The sequence below is a fragment of the Podarcis erhardii genome (genome assembly GCF_964252035.2).
Source record: "Podarcis erhardii genome assembly, chromosome: 3".
NCBI classification, from domain to species: domain Eukaryota; kingdom Metazoa; phylum Chordata; class Lepidosauria; order Squamata; family Lacertidae; genus Podarcis; species Podarcis erhardii.
The window spans coordinates 38,505,368-38,522,645 of record NC_138507.1 but is presented as its reverse complement, the minus strand read 5'-3'; the positions used below and the strand labels follow the sequence as shown (position 1 = coordinate 38,522,645).

Sequence of the window (17,278 nt, the reverse complement as noted above, 5' to 3'; positions counted from 1 at the left end):
TCATCATAAAGTCTATGTTGGAAAGTATCAGTGGGATGACTAAGCTTGCCTTTTGTCAATGTAGGTCAGTGTGTAGTTTGATGGCTGTTAGACATAGATCCTTAGTAATAGTGTGCCACTTAATTTTAGACTCATGCCTGTCATTGCTGAAAAACCTGTCTCTTGTAGACATGTACTACTAAACAGCAGCAGCATAGGTATTGCTTTATCAGCAAGCTCTGAAGGTCCTAACACATTGCAGTTCAACACATTGTTGTTCTTTTTGCACAAATGCAGCTTTGTGACATCAGTTGTAAATGGGTTTCACGCCCAAACTGCTCTGTTTCTTCAGCACAAAAGTAGTAGACAAACCACGACTAAGCAAACTTCACATCAGCCTTGGCTAAACTATTAACTAACCCTGGCAGCAGATCTGGTGATGGTTCGCCACAAGATACTCCCTGTATGAGTACCTTGTGGTAAAGTGTCATTGGACCTGCCATGATCCACCAGAGAGTGTCCCCCAAGTTTTAAAATGTAAGACTTTGTTCTACCAAGTGTCAGCACAGCATTCTAATATGCCAACCAAACAGAAAGTTGGAAGAAGTATTATTATACCAGTTAAGGATTAGAAGCAATATGGTAATTGTTTTGGATTTGCTTATAAAACCCATGACTCACATGCCCAGGCTTCACAACCTACTTGCAGGTCACGACAACAGGTCAGGCAGGCAATACTGTACTAAGTGTGTTTCAAGCTAAGGTCAACTGCGAATGTAACATCACCCTCCAATTAATTAATGGAATTAACATCTTGTATTAAGGCCACAACATTTACTCAGATAATAACCTCCCAATTAATTTAGAGGGTGTTACTGATTAACTTGACAACAGATTTGATTTGTTTTTAAAGTTCAATATTTTAATTTTTCAAAGCAGCCCATATGGCAGGCTCCATCTTGGAAGATGTAATATTCTTACGTGGGTCCCTTGTGCATCTACCCAAAGGGTTACACAGCTTCCTGTTCACTGTGCACAACAACAGATGCCAAAGGAACAACTGAACAGTGGCTTCGTTAAACAGAGAATGAACAGGACCAGCTCTGAGGCCAGTTTACCCAGAACTGAAATGCTGGGGGGCTGAAACACGAACAAAACACAAATCCTACCCACTGAGCCACAGGAGAAGAAATGGTCACAGTTTCTTTTAACCCTTTACACACCATATACCACAGAAGGACACATTCCTCCTTTTCTCACAAACAAGTGAGATGGTGCTTGCTTTGAAACCTGTGTGCAACATGTAAAATGAGGGTTTTGTTAGAACCGTGGCTCATTTGCAAATATATTACTTTATCTTTTAAGCTTCATAAACTTGAGAGATTTATTTGGGTGACAGCCCTAAAACGCTTTCCACACTCCTACATCTCTTTATATTGTTTTGAGTTGGCTCTGGATATCTACACACAACAATCTAGTGCAGGGCTTTCCAAATTGTGTGTCGCGACATGTTAGTGTGTTGGCTGCAGTGTGTGTGTGTTGCGCAAACACTCCCCGCGCTCCTCCCGGGGATGGAAATTGGTTCAACCTCCAATTTGCTAGTAAAACTGAATTACTGTGTTGCAAAATGATGCATGTCTAAAAAGTCACTAACATGAAAAGTTTGGAAAGCCCTGATCTAGTATCTAGGCAGCTGTTGCCAGGTCTATGCTCTATGGAGCAGTTGTAACAACCGGGGACCACTCCCCTTCCATTAGTTTTTGTGCCATCGCTCAACGGAGACTACACTTACATGGCAACTTCTTTTGCTAATCCCATTTCAATCCCCTCCTGGTTCTAGAAGAATGATGCAGGAATGGTTGGGGAATCATCTGGCCCTTCACTTGCCTGATCTATCTCTTCTTCCGACCCATCTTGTGCTCTACCCTTCAGCACTTAAGTTTCCCCTGCTTCCAACTCTTGTCCCCTGGGCGGAACAGTTCCCCACAAATCACTGACCCCCCTCTCCTGAATCAGACTCCAGCCCCCCTTCCAGTCCCTGGCACTGAAGAATATCTGGAAAAGCTGATGGACATAAAAGTGGCTGCCACACACACATCTCTTGAAAAGGGACTTTCATTGGTGGGAAGTGGTAGTTGAGTCCAATTTCCTGATGTTTGCGACAAAATGTACAGATTATATTCTCATTTGTTATGGGCAATGGATGATACAGTACCTGTATATTTATTTGTGCCATCATGCATGGCATGAGTTGATGGGCTGCATACAGCTAAGCTCTACTTAGGGAAGAACTGAAGTCAGACTATTTTCAGTGGGACTGCATGATGGCTTTAGAGATCAATTAAACATATTCTCCTGACACCCAGCTACCACAGATTCTGGAAAGGAAATTTATGAACTTCACTGTATGATCATATTCATCAACTCATTTGTGTCTTTCTATTCAGCACTTCTGTTGATCTGAGCCGAAATAGTGCTTACAGACGTTAATAATCAAACTGTATGCATATGAAAGAATTGACACCTACTGATTTCAGGAAACAATAAGGGCATTTCTAAAGCTCCCAGAGCTCTTTTACATATGAATATGTCATTGCTCCTTTGCTAAAGAAAGCTGTGGGATTTCACAAAGTAACATCATGGGAGGGGAAGTTCTATTTAATTGTGGTGCTAAGTAATATGCTAATAGAAATCAAAGAGGTGGTCCAAGATCAGATGCATTTAAGAATGTACTCAACTCTGCCACTGAAATCAATGGGACTTCTAAAGTACTAACTCTGGCTGGATTGTGTCCTTTGTGATTACTGTTATATTTCACATAAGCTATTGAAATGGCTTAAATTCCCTTGCTTCTCTGTTGGCTGAAACAATAAGTGCTTTCCTTTGGAAAGACATTAAAACTGCTAAAACTGTTGTTATTGTAGTTTCCTCATTAATTAACACCACTAATCATTAAAACTCTAAATAACCTATGGTTAATTTGCAGAGTACATGCTGTGACCATCAAATTCCCATAGTTCCAGTCTGCTAGAGAATCAGAAGGCATATGGATAAAAAGTAAGGGGAGGGGGGAAGCCATTGACATAAATTCCCTAATCTCAGAAGAATCATGGTTGATTAGCTATGCAAAAATGGCATAGCAGTGGAATGTAAAAAAAGATTAAAACAATCCATTTTCTGTTATGTTATCCACACTCTCACTTTTAATATGCACAGTTTTTGAGGCTTCCAACCAGTTTAAATATTTTTAGCTGACTAACCATTTAGGTTTAAATGTATTAATTATTATAATAGAATTTGCATTTTACTTAGATGCTGAATGTGAAATAACCTAATTATAAAATTAGTGAAACCAAAAGGGACTATTAGTCACAAAGTTTAGTTCTATTACATTTATCTGGGATTCTGAGTATTTCTTAGAGTGGCAGAAGGTGAAATTCAAAGTGTTGAAATGGGTGGTGCCCACATGATCCCAAGGCAGGATGGATGTGCAATGCAGATAGTTGGTGGTAACTATTTTGACACCACTGATGCATCTTTGGAAGGAACAGGGACTTGTGCTCACCAACCACCATCTCTTGCTGCTCTTGGATTGAGCCTCTGTCGTTGACCATCTGTTAGCTTCCTAAATGACGTACAAGTGCGCAAATAGCCCACTTCTGCACTGGGTCATAATCAGCACTAACATCTCTTATTCTGCTGATCATCTTGTTAGAATTCAGGCTCGGTCAGAGGTATGTGCCTATCTGCAGGCACCGGCTGAATTCCTTTGACCTCCCTCCGGCGACTCCCGGCAGGAAAAAACACACGAGGTCCATTCCGGCGATTTTCCTCAGGCCGTTGTGAGAAAAACACACCAACTGCTTCTCCTCCTTCTCCTCCTCCCTGCATATCCCCAGGGAGGGGAATGAGACTCAGACAGAAATGTAACTACATGCTTTATTCCTGTCTTGAGCAGTCAAACAGTCAAAGATGTCTGCTCTCTTCAACAAACAGAGAGAAACTCCAAACTCCACCTATGTACATCCTGTACAGGTCATATGACACACACTGAGCTCATATCCTGTGCTCAATAAGGATGGACTGCCCCTTTGTTTCCATGGCAGCAGTCACACACATCCTGTTTGGCTTTCCAGCCACTAGCAGCTGTCTGAGCTGTTAGAGCCTTTGCTTGCTGCTGCATTGCTGCTTTAGAATAACACATCTATGATGGAAGGGATGGAAGTGCCTGGATTAGTTTCTCCTGCCTTAAGCAGGTATTCAGTTCTGTCAGTGACGGCAGCACCAATAAATATGTTAATGTTTTACAATGGCTGAAGAATCACTGTATCTAGATGCTGGGTGCATTTGATCCGTAAGTACAGTGATGACTATCTTCAGTATGGATTTACTGAAGGATCTGACTTATAACCAAAGTCCCTGTGTGTTTCATGTTGTGAAATTCTAGCTAATGAATCTATGAAGCCTGCTAATCTTCAACGTCATTTGGAGACAAAACATGCACGCTCCAAAAATAAATCAATGGTTTTTTGTGGAGTTGAAGAAGGGGCAAAAAAACCATAGAAAAAAACCTTCAAGTTTGAGTTCTCAGGAGAATGCAACCTTAGCTTCTTATGTGGCACAAATCATTGGCAAAGCAGGAAAGGATCATATTCTAGGCGAGGAAGTGATTCTCCCTACTTGTGTAGCTAAATGCAAATGAGTACTTGGTGAGTCGGGAGGCTAGGGAAATCAACACATCACCTCCTTCGAGCAACATTGTGAAATGAAGAATATGTCTAATGATGTCTAATGTCTAATGATATAAAACAGACTCTCACTTTAAGGGTCCAGACTTGCAACTTCTTTCCATTGCAAACTGATGAAACCACTGGTATTGCAAACAAAGCTATCATGCCTTTGTACACTATGTATGGGAAGAAAAATATATGGAGGATTTTTTTACTTTCATGTGAACTTGCACACACTACAGCAGAGTGCATGTTTAAATCCCTAAGTGGGTTTTGTTGTTGTTGTTGTTGTTGTTGTTGCAAAGAACCACATTTCATGGGAGAAATGTGTGTGTCTGACAACAGATGGTGCTTGTGCTATGTCAGGGAAAATCAGTGGACTTGTTCATCCGTGGTGAAGTATGACTTTTCCTGACAGATTCAAACTTTTCATGTGGTCAGTTGAACAACTTTGAGTAGTTGTGTTTGGTAGCCTACCTAGCAATGTTTTCACCTACTTGAACACTCTCAACACAAGCCTTCAAGGTAGTGATGTGTATATTTTTTACACTGAAGATAAGATTGAGGCAGTGATTTAAAAAATATGGTTAAGGGAAAGCCAGGTAGAAGGTGGAAGCCTTACTAACATCCAAACATTGGAGACATTTCTGGAGTCCACTGAGAAAGAATTGATACTAGAAGTAAAAAATAACATCAATGAGCACCTGCGTGATTTAGTATGACTAGCTTCAGATATTACTTTCCTGCACCAAATCCTGAATACTCATGGATAAGGAATCCTTTTTAATGTGGTGACGTATAACTAACAACTCTATCTGCGGAAGATACACTTGTTGATGTGACTTGTGACGGTTCATCGAAATAATTTTTCTAAGAATGTAGACTAGCTCATCCTAGGTGAAGGTTTTTCCTGATTATAAGTAGGTGAAAAAACTTTGAAACATCTAGTTTCATTCTGTTCCACATATCTTTGTGAACAAACATTTTGGACATTTTGTTATACAAAGAATAAACAAAGAAATTGGCTCAATGTTAATCTAGATTTGAGATTAAAAGTAGGAAATACTGAACTGGAAGTAGAAGGGATTGTTTGGGACTAAAAAAGGCATGATTTCTCCCAACACATATAGGTTTAGTAGCTGCTAGATATATCCTAATTTGTTAACTCGTAATGCATGTTAGTAAAATTAAATTTGTCTCCCCCCCGCACTAAATCATTGTCATTTGTGTGAGTAATATACTAAAAAACACTGCCCATAAAATTTGTGATAACTAAAATCCATTGCTTTTTAGGGGCTACCCCACACTTGCTCCAAAAATTTGCTTCGCACAAAGATTTCAAAAGTAGAGGGTCCATGCCTTGGCTTTTGAAAAACAAGGGGTCTGTAGTACTTAGCTAATTGGGAAACATGGATCTTGATAACTCTTACCTACTCAACAGTGTGGAAAAGCTTGAATCTGTTTTATGAATTATCTGTAGGAAAGATATAAAAAACTGGAAAGTGTTTCACTCTCCTCATACCACATACTAACCCCTACATCAGTAATTTTTCTTTACCTTCTCACTGATTTTACATGGCATGCTGTTTACCGAAGGCTGCTCTGACATTGTCCTCCCCCTGAAAAAAGCTTGTCACTTGATTTTTAAAGTTTTAAAATGTTAAAATTTAACTGCTAAGTTTTACCTGCTTCTAATTCATATTAAGTAGGTGATTAATATGTTGTATTATATATACTTCAAGAGAACAATGCCTTGGATAAATAAGGATGACTCACATTTCAACTATAAGAGGAAAGAACTCAGAGACAATGATTTTAAAACAGAGGGAACACAGAGTTAATGTTGAATTCTATCCAGCTGGATTTCTAACAGTAGGAAAAGTGGGGTCATAAATTTTAAAAACACAAAAATTTGGAAGAGATTTATAAATGGAACATAAATCACTACCAATAAATTCCCAAGAGTTCCTAGTAGAATATCTCATAAACATCCAAGCAATCCATTCCTATGTTTACTCAGAAGTAAGACTATCCGAGGCTTTCAGGGCTACTTAATTCCAGATAAACATGCTTAGATTCCAGTCTTGGAAAGTGAGGGGGTAATTCTCAAATCCCCTGCACTAGAGCTATCCTCCTATGAGGCAAACCAGACCAGGGAAGAACGGATGAGTGAAGATCTACATCAAGAATAAGGGGTGGGAGAGAGAGAGAGATAAAGATCTACATTAGGAACAAGGCTGAGAAGACACCAGCAGTGCTTCCTATTTGCCAAGAGGACTTCTGCAGTGGTGGCAAAGGAGATCTGGCCTCCAAGGAGCATGCTGCAGCTGTTGCTGCCACCAGATCTACTGCCCCTATGGATTCTGCCACCTGAAGATGGTCACCTCACCTTGCCCCATGGGTGGGCCAGCCCTACCTCCCATTCTCAATAGCAGCATAGGCAGCCAAACTTCACCAAACACCAGGGGTACCTGGTATCTGGGATTATTGCATGGTAGCCATGCAGCCACCTCCAAAGGGTCTGCAACTGGTCAGTGTAGTCACAAGTGTTTTCAGACTGGAGCTATAAACCTCTGTATCCTGCTGCCTCTAAATGCAACTGCAAGCCTGGTAAGGAGCTGCTATGCTGTTCCAGCAAGATGCAGCCTCCAGATCCTTTATAGATATTACTGCACAGCTGCTCTGCTGAGCCATATAGGTGGGGGAGTTGCAGCAAGGTGTATCACAAGTTAGTTAATTGTGCCTTAAGGATTTTCTAGTATTTATCAGCCACACAATCAACCTTCACAACAATTTGATGATGTTAATAAATAGTCTTAATACATGGATTAGATATAAATGATTTTGCACCATTTGCACTAGAAAACAGGTCTTACCACAAGTGCTAGTTATTCCATATCAAAATTAAGTACAAATAATTTTACTAAAGATAAAGTAGCATTTATTTGCCAATAGTTTTTTAAAAATATTTTTTTTTATACATATCTGGGTGTATCAAAGTCAGCCTACTCAAAATGGACCCACTGAAATCAATGGGCAAGGCACTTAAATCCATTGATTTCAATGGTCTACCCTGAGTGTAAGTTAGTTGCATATTATTTGCTTGTCATGAGCACGATATCTGCTCAAAGGTTCAGTCAGTCAGTGATGGGAAAGGAGCTCCTCAAGAGCTCAACTTTCGCCAATTTTGAAGTTCTTATGCCTAGCAGCTGTTGGAAGATCCAGCAGTGACACTGGGTATAAGATGAAATACTCAAAGGGCTGGTTGCTCATGCCAATCTTATTCATTTTTAATCAGCCTGCTGATTTACAGCATGCTGGCTCTGTTTCTTCAATTATGTAGTTTGTTGCAATCAAGGAGACATGTTTTCCCCTAAACTATTTTACCTTTGCCTCACAAAATCAGGAAGCGATTCATGACTGCAGGCTTACCCACAAGCAGTGGGGATGAGGATTCATATACTTTTATCAATGCTTGAGGTTTGAGACCAACGTGGGTGGAAGGGGGAAGCTCATGCTGTAAGCCTAGCATCATAAGTTCTAAAAGGGCATTGAAGCTAACCTGTAAATCAGAGTGAGGAACCGCCTAGCCTAGCCCACAGGCCAATCTTGTCCTTCCAGGGGGGGTCCAATCAGACCTACAATGCTGTTTCTCCATAACCATGTCAATCATCTGATACCATTCTGATGGGCAGATGTTGCCAGCTGATTGGTGGGGTTATGTAGCTCAATTCTGCACTGGTGGGAAACCCACTCTAGTTTCCCACCGAGAACTAGCACGCACAGCCAAAGCATCAGTATTCAATCCCCTGCTTATCAGTTTAATCCTGCTCAGTCCCTTGTCTCCGCTCATCAGCTGATAATGACGAGCAGCCTTGTCCATAGTCTGAGGTGGAGATATAAATATCTGGCCTACTGGAGAAAGACGTTTCTCCATCCCGCTGTGGATCACATTTGAGGATTATTCCCTGGGATGTTCAGATCTGGTGAAATTTGCTGGAACCAGTCAAAAGTTAATGCAGAGGAGAAGAAACAACATTGCTCCTCACCCAGGCCCTGCTCTAGAACACAGCAAGCATGAGTGAGAGACTGCTTGTCATGAAGCTGTAGGAGTTGAAGCTAGAGAGGGAGGTTGTGTACCACTTGCTACAAAGGAAGGACCTAAACAGTGAGATGCATGTACTTGTTAAGTATAATGGTTTAATTGACACTGAAATGAGAATGCCTGAATGTGTGTTTGTGAAAAGGTTTAACATGGGGATTTTCCATGAGGTTATATTGAAAGCAAGAAGAGCTCTCTCTGAGCTGTAACTTGTTAATGACCTGTTGACTGTTTTTCTACTCTGTGCTGAGAGTGAACCTTTGATCATGTGATGAAGGTATTGAGTAGCAAATTCACCATCTTGAGAGGTTGGTGGCTGTTAGTATTTCTGAACTCTACAGGGAGAACAATGCATGTAAATGGCTCTGCAAGACATGCATAGCCTAAGGCCAATGAAGGCTGGAATGCAGACTGTAATGGGGGAGAGACACAGTTTGGATTTTTGGAATCTCTTATTTCTAAGAAGATGTTGAGCCTGTGCTGGACAGCACAAGACACTGCATAGATATTTTGGTTGTATCTTTGATGCTTATGATGTTTTTGAAGGGTTCTGCCAGTAAAACTATGAATAATATTTTCTTGGGCCAGGACACTGTTTTCTTCCAAAGGAGTCAATTCCTATGCTTTCAGTCACTTCAAACTGCACAATATTAATATCAGCAACAGTGTTGGCCACCTCTCTATGTGGGGTGTCTTTGAAGGCAGCCAAGGAAGTGGAGCTATTTCACTGAGCAGCAGTTTGTTTAGCCACCGACATTAGCTCCAATTTGTTTCCAGGCAAAATTCAAGGTGTTGGTGCTTACTTTTAAAGCCCTTTACAGTCTGGGCCCACTACACCTGAAGCACACTGGGGAGATTCTAATTCTACCAGCCAGGAGGTTTTTCCTTCTTGCCTTTGCTTCCAAATATACCCCTTCCTCATGCTGGAGAAAAGGAGGTTTGGAGAACTTCTGGGAGCTGTTTCTTCCAAGTGTGTAACTGAAAGACGGCACGAAGAAGCCAACTGCAATATATTTAAAGAACGAACCTCTCATCTGCCAAAATCCTGCTGATGCATATGGTCTGAGGAAAGATTTTTCACTCCTGCCATCTCGGCTAACATCTCGCATCTCAGAGATGAGTGGAAGTGTATACTTTTAATATTTTTTGCTCGGTTCCTTGGGGGTCAGTGGAAAATGTGATTCTCTCCCTTTCCTTTCTACCACAACTTGAGAGTATACCCAATCTGTTGACACTTCTGTTCTGCGAATGATGCCATCTGCCGCAATGCTTTGCAGTTATCCCTCTGGTATCTTCTTCCAAGTTTTAAGCCTTTGCAGAAAACACTTTCTTCCAAAGTTAATTGACACAGTGCTGTCCCATGAAAATTATCTGCATGCAGAGTATTCCACTTACTGATTCACTCTTGATGTTTAAAATTGATTCAACCTGGTTACAACAGTGTACTTTGCTCAAGACTTTGAGATGGTTCACGTAACAAATTACTGCTTATTAAACTTATTAAGCATGCTCTTGGAGAGTAGCTTGCAAATGCTTTGCTCCTCTGTAGTCTTTTTTTTTGGGGGGGGTGTCCTGCTAAACTGGGGTTCGGTTTAGCATGTCATCTGAACTGGGACTCCCTACAGCTCATGCTTAAGTAGGAGCAAGTTAGCCATGAGGCCCAGTTCCGATGACAAGCTGTGCTAACCTTTATTTACCTTCGTTTAGTGTGATACAGTAGTAAAAGGAATGAAGTGGCTGGGGAGCAAAGTAACTGTGAGCTCCTTTCAAAGAGCTCCCATATTTGTGTGGTCTTGCTAAGCCATAACTTGCCTTAATGGGTCTTGTGAACCAGTACTGTATGTGTAGAGAGAGACCTGCTTGGTTTGCACAGTGTATTAGCAGCAGTTTTATTATTTGCTGTACTGCGTTTCCACTTGAAAATTATCTGTAACTTCCCATTACTGGATTTTATTTTTGACCACAGGGCTTTAAATTACCTACCATATTTTTGAACATTATAATTTATTTCAACTATGCTTCTGCAGCTGCTTTTGTTCCTATCTATTTGACTTGCCAAGTATCTGACTAGCCATCTAGATAGAATGCCAAATGTTTTTATAATCTTTTGAATTTGTCAGAAGTTTACACTTCTGTGTTTGCACTTACAAACACAGTGCTACAATTGTACAAGTGTCTCTTGGATTTATTTATTTATAAGATCAAAATGTGAGAAGCAGTTCGTTTAGGAACATTTAAAATTTATTTACAGTTTAATACAAAATAAACCTTGCCTTATAAACAATCTGTAGCTCACAGAAGTAAATAAATAGTAGGTAGCAAGTCTGGCATATTGCAAGCATGTGCTCCTGCTTGTGATGTCAAGAAAAAAAGCTACAAAAACTGGACTGGAGCCCAAGGTAAATTCATGAAAGAAAAGCTTCTCCTTCTACTGTCCACCTCCTGAAAAACCATTCTGGAGGTTGGTGGGGCATCCTGAACAATGTAGGACAGGAGGCACTTGGGAATTTGGTGAATCCCAAAAGTGGTTTGTAAGATGATAGTTTTACAGGTTGTTAAAGACACCATTGATTTCTGAAGTTTTTTCAGGATTCTGTCATCTGGACGATGAAAAGGGGTGACCTTTGGTATGCCCCCAGTTCTTGGGGGAACTCATGCTCCATGATTAGAAAGGCAAAGTGTTCAGAGGGCTCAACTGGTACAGAATTATCAGGCGTCTAGCTAGATTTTACTCGGTCCACTGGGAACCAAAGTAGGGCAACTTGCTGGAATCCGGACGGCTCATTTATTACAATAGTCTTGCATAGCAGAGTCTAGGCACTATAGTTGTCTAATGCTGGGACGTGGTGCCCTACAAAAGTTGTGGACTTCAACTCCCACCAACCCAGGGCTGATGGGAGCTGTAGTCCACAACATCTCATTGGCTACTCCTAGTTTAACGAAATCAGCTGTGCCTGCTGCTCTCAGAGACCCATAAGCCGCTACCTCCCTGCTGTTTACAGGGTTGTCAAGCTGGCTTCTGCCATGTGAACATGAGCATCTGATGCTACCAAAGTGTTAAGAAGAAAAGCACGTTCAAGAGTGGCTCCCATGCTATTATAATAATGTCAGAAGCAGGGGCTTACTTTAGTCCCCTAAAAGCCATGGGATTAAGAATACCCTTTGCACTGGATTGCTGATTTAACTGTTAGTGGTCTAGACAGTGTAGAATGCTCTGGAAATGATTGTGCTTTCAGAATGAATGTGTGTGTGTGTGTGTGTGTGTGTGTGTGTGTGTGTTATGAAAGTGACTGAAGGGCTTATAGATATATATCAATAAGCACTTAAGAGGTATAACATGAGAAGCAAAGTAAGAGAGCTTTTAGTACCAACTCTATTTTAAAAATGCAGTTTAGTGATGTATATTTTCCAAAATACATCATTTTTCTCTATATCTTTCTATTCCTACACACATCCACTGTGTAATCATTTCCAGGAAACGGTTTTATTCTGTCTCTGAACTTTTCCAGTCCCCTTTTCTTTCCCCTAGTAAACATGACCCTTTGTTCAGTTGTCTAAATATAAATAAAGGAAACATCACTGCAGTTTGTACATTTGAAAAGATGAGTTTTATCAACTTCTTTCCATGGTGACATATCAAAAATCCAAGCTTATGTGGGAGGGGAAGGAAAGGATTTTATTTCATTTGAAACATACCAAGAAACATTATTTTTTATGTAAAGCTGGAGTCTTGTATTACTTTATATCTTTATGTTGGGGGGCAGAGCAGTGGCCAGCTCTATTTTGTTATCTGCCTCTGTGATATCAGCATGAAAGACATTGTTTCATTTATCTATGCACATAATAAGACTAAAGGCTAATGGCATAAGGAAAAGTCAGATGCTTTCCTTCTATTTAGCTCGCTGCTTTAAAATTACCTAAAGGATTTTTTTTAGATATTTGAAGATTTCAAAATAGAGACCTCAAAAATATTTTAAATTAAAAAATGAGGGATTTAGGTCTAAACTGATTACATAGAAGTATCAACTTCACCATATACTGGCAGATCAGTCACTTAAAGCCCAAGCTCCTAGGGGCAAATCTACACTGGTTAGTTATAATGTTAAAAATGTGTTATAAAAATGTGACACCAGAAGGTCGCTGAAGAGCAGCAACCTGTTGTCAATGCAAAATTGCATTGAGAGCTATATTACTTTTTTAAACAGTGTTTTTAGAACCAGTGTAGATCCAGCCCTGATCTCTGACTAATTATGAAACCATTATTATTATTCATAAATTTCTCTACTGCCCTTCATCCAAGGATGACAGGGTGGTGGTTTACAATATAAAAATACATACCACAACAAGAAACAAAAACAACAGCCCGTTTAAAAGGCCATAGAATGTTTAATTAGCCAAAGGCCTGGGAAAAGAGGAATGTTTTTCCTGGCACTTTAAGATATGTAATGAAGGCTCCAGGGACACAGAAGCAAAGGACTGGTCTCTATTATTTGTTGTTGTTGTTTAGTCGTTTAATCTATTATTTTGTTTAGTTGTTTTATTTAAACACAGAGCTTTCAGAGCTTACTGCTGGTCCCTTGGTGGGCCTTATATTTTCTTGGGAAAAGTATCTAAACATTGAAATAGAGGACTCTGAATGGAAATCATGGTGGTCAGCTAGGCCTCATAAGTCTGTTTCATCATATGTGAGGGAATGTTCCCTCAAAGTTGTGCACAGATGGCATTGTCTACCTGTGCAGATGTCGCCTATCACGTCACAGTCAACACAGGATTGTTGGTGAGCTTCAAGGGACATTCTTCCATCTTTGGTGGGAATGCCCTCAGGTCTCATTATTCTTGTCTCAAATGGATCATGAAATACCTAAAACAATTAAATCACCTGTTCAGGTCTCCCCACAACTGTCATTACTGAACGTATTGACTGATAACATGAAGGCTAGTTGCTCAAAAAGAACTGTTGACATGGATGCTAGCTGTAGCTAGGATTTCAATATCTCAGCAATGGAAAACCTTGAAAAATCAACATTTGTCTTTATGGTATAAGAACTTATGGACTTTGGCCATTTGGGAAAAACACACACACAAATTGCATGTCACAAGAGGGCAGAGGACCCAGAATACTTTTGCGTCATCTGGTAGGATCTTATTTCTTATGCTTCAGACTTAGATGCCTGACATTCACTATCCATGCCAGCTCAGGAAATTGGTTTATATTGGTGTTACCACTTCTTCCTATTATTATTATTATTATTATTATTATTATTATTATTTGCTTGCTTTGCATATGGTATGATGTAATACTCTGCTACTGCACTTTTGGGCTGCTAGATAACGGGCATTATATTACAAATTTAAAAATATGCTAAGATATTGTACAATGCACAGATTGTGATAAATCACCAATGGGTAAGGTAAAAGGCTAAAAAATAACATCAGCATTTTTAAAGCTCTTCATGCAAAACTCTGGACAAATTTCAGTGCTCTTGACAATAGAACTTAAAATATGGTATTACGGTGATCCAAGCAAAGCTAAGAGAAATTAACATATTGATGCCCCAATCCAGTAAGAGTGATCATTATACAAAAGCAGGCTTAGAATAAAATAATCATATAGAGTTGGAAGAGACCATGGGGGTCATCTAGTCCAACCACCTGCAATGCAGGAAACTCAGCTAAAGCATACATGAGAGGTGAACATCCCACCTTTGCTTAAAAACCTCCAAAGGAGGAGAGTCCATAAACTCCTGAGGGAGTCAAAGCAAATCTTTTTCTTTTTAAAAAGCACAGTTATGAGGTAAAGCATAGATAGGAGATAAATTATAAGGCTCATGGACACTTTATATAAACATTGAAATATTTTTTTAAAAATCAACACAAAAGGGCAGGATCCAAATAAGTGTGTGTGTGTGCGCTTGCTTGCTTGCTTGTTCTAATTTAATAATTAGGACCTGTTATTTTGACCACTACCCCCTTCCAGTAATTAGCAATGTTACTTTTTGAATGGCAGAACTCAGTCCAAGTTACAAAAGGATGGAAGAATACAGAACAACACAGTCATTAGGCACTCCACTTAAGTGGGGAAAGCAATAAAGGTTTAATATTTTGGATTGCATAAAATCTAGAATTACTCATTCTTTACACAATCACTTTCCTCTCCCATTTAGTTGTTTGTTCCATTTGTTGATACCGTCACTGACTGCAATGTTTCTCTCCCCACCCCGCCCCCCAGTACACAAGCATTTGCTGCAGAGGTGGTCCTCCTCTGCCTGTACAAGTAAACATAGATGTTTATGCCAAAATAAATCTGTTCATCTGTAAAGTGTTTGTTGTTTTGCTCCGAAAGACTAAAGAGGCTACCCTTCTGTGATTTTGTCTCTATTGCCAACATCATCCATTTGATCTCCAAATGAAAACTTCTTTCCACTTGCCCCATGTATCGCAATCTTCTTTATATTTTTGTACGCTAATTCCAAATAAAGCAGCTCTGCTATATGGAGACAGCATCATTGGGCTTCCCATAAGGGGAGAACCTTTCGAGAGAAACTTAAAACTCCCCCAAAGACAAGAGCGAAGAACAAAAGTGGAGCTAACAATAGTAAATATGGCCAGACCTTCATAATTTGTAGCTAACAACCACTGCAAGATCAATAACAATAATACAGATTTGCGTATTTCTCATATTTTCTTCCTCTGTACTTCAGTAAGCAGTGATCCAGCAGGACAGCAAAAATTGCACACAAGAATCACAACCCGCATTGCCTCTTCTAGGGAGTCAATTATCTCATGTCCAATTGGGTTTTCTGGATACTTTTAAATTTCATTAGAATAAACATCTTTCCATGGTGGTAGAAAGAAAAGGGCAGCATATCATGAAAGCCTCCCCCCCCCCAAAAAGAGAGAATATATTGCTTGTAATACTGTGCCATTTTGTCATAATTGTACAAACCTCTGTAAATAATAATTTTGCTTGCTGGCAGAGACCTGCTATGCTAGCTTACTGGCAGGAGGGTCATTGCTGCTTATCAGGAGGAGAAAGGGGAAGCAGGGAGGTTGGTATGCTGCAGATGCTCTGGAAGGAGAACCAACGTAGCTCTGGCTGGTGTGTTTGCACCATGCTGACCTCCCTGCTGCCTTGCCCCTCTCACTATGCAACAACAACCTGCCTATTGAGAAGCTAGCATAGCAGCTCCACCTTATCTTGGTGAGCCACTTCTGCCTAAATAGTATATTTAATAGTACCTCGGAAGTTGAACAGAATCTGTTCCAGAAGTCCGTTCGACTTCTGAAACGTTCGAAAACCAAAGTGTGGCTTCTGATTGGCTGCAGGAAGCTCCTGCAGCCCATTGGAAGCTGTGGAAGCTCCGTCGGACGTTTGGTTTCCAAAAGAACATTCGAAAACCGGAACACTCACTTCCGGTTTCCAATTGTTTGGGAGCTGAAACGTTCGACTCCCAAGGAGTATGGGAGCCGAGGTACAATTGTATTTCTCTAGAGATATTTAGAATTCCTCCCCCTCCCACCCCGGTGCACCCCCAGTATACATCTAGATATACCAGATGCTAACTTTTTATTAGCAGGATGATATCAGAGGCTTATAATCTGTCATTAATATACCTTCTGGGTGCTATGGAGAAGAGGACTATGGTGACCATGTTTCAATAGGATTAAAGCTTCTATCGACAACAGTTTCTACAGATTTACCTTTCCCCAGCAGTTTGTTGTAGTTATGGGAAAGTCTACAGTTGGGGAATGCTGCCCTTCTTTGTAACTTCTAAACGGGCAGAATCCTAATCTTGGAACATGGTCACCTCCAAAGAGACCCCAATAATAATGTGTCTGTTTCTCGAGGGTAGGAGCAGAGAGGGATTCATAGACAAGTTCCTCTCCTAGCACAAAGACTTCAGAGTTTCAAAAACCATATACAGTGGTACCTCGGGTTACATACGCTTCAGGTTACAGACTCCGCTAACCCAGAAACAGTGCTTCAAGTTAAGAACTTTGCTTCAGGACGAGAACAGAAATTTTGCTCCGGTGGCGCGGCAGCAGCAGCAGCAGGCCCCATTAGCTAAAGTGGTGCTTCAAGTTAAGAACAGTTTCAGGTTAAGAACGGACCTCCGGAACGAATTAACCCAAGGTACCACGTTATATCTTACATCAGGGTTGGGTATCCTTTTTTTGTGCAAGGACCACGCTCACCCTCGGTCAACCTTCCAGGGCCCACATACCAGAGATGGGTTTGACCACTTCATGTGCATGTAGCCACACAGACACATAGCCTTCTCCCACTGATCTGTGATTCGGAAGGGGTGATGTGCATCCTCATCAGGGCTGAACAGAGAGGTTTAAACCTCTCTGACCACCAGAACACTATGTCTATTATTTTATTTTTTCCTGCCACCAAAATTGGTAGAGTCTTGGGGGGTCAAGGTAAATTTGCTTGTGGGGAGGCACACCAGCCAACCAGGTT

The 17,278-nt window shown here is 40.5% G+C and overlaps 1 protein-coding gene across 3 annotated transcripts in view; it reads right to left on the bottom strand.

The window, feature by feature from the left end:
* KCNQ5 (potassium voltage-gated channel subfamily Q member 5) overlaps positions 1–17,278 on the bottom strand; it is a 255,585-nt gene that overhangs the window by 70,129 nt on the left and 168,178 nt on the right. The gene's annotated exons all lie outside the window — the stretch shown is intronic.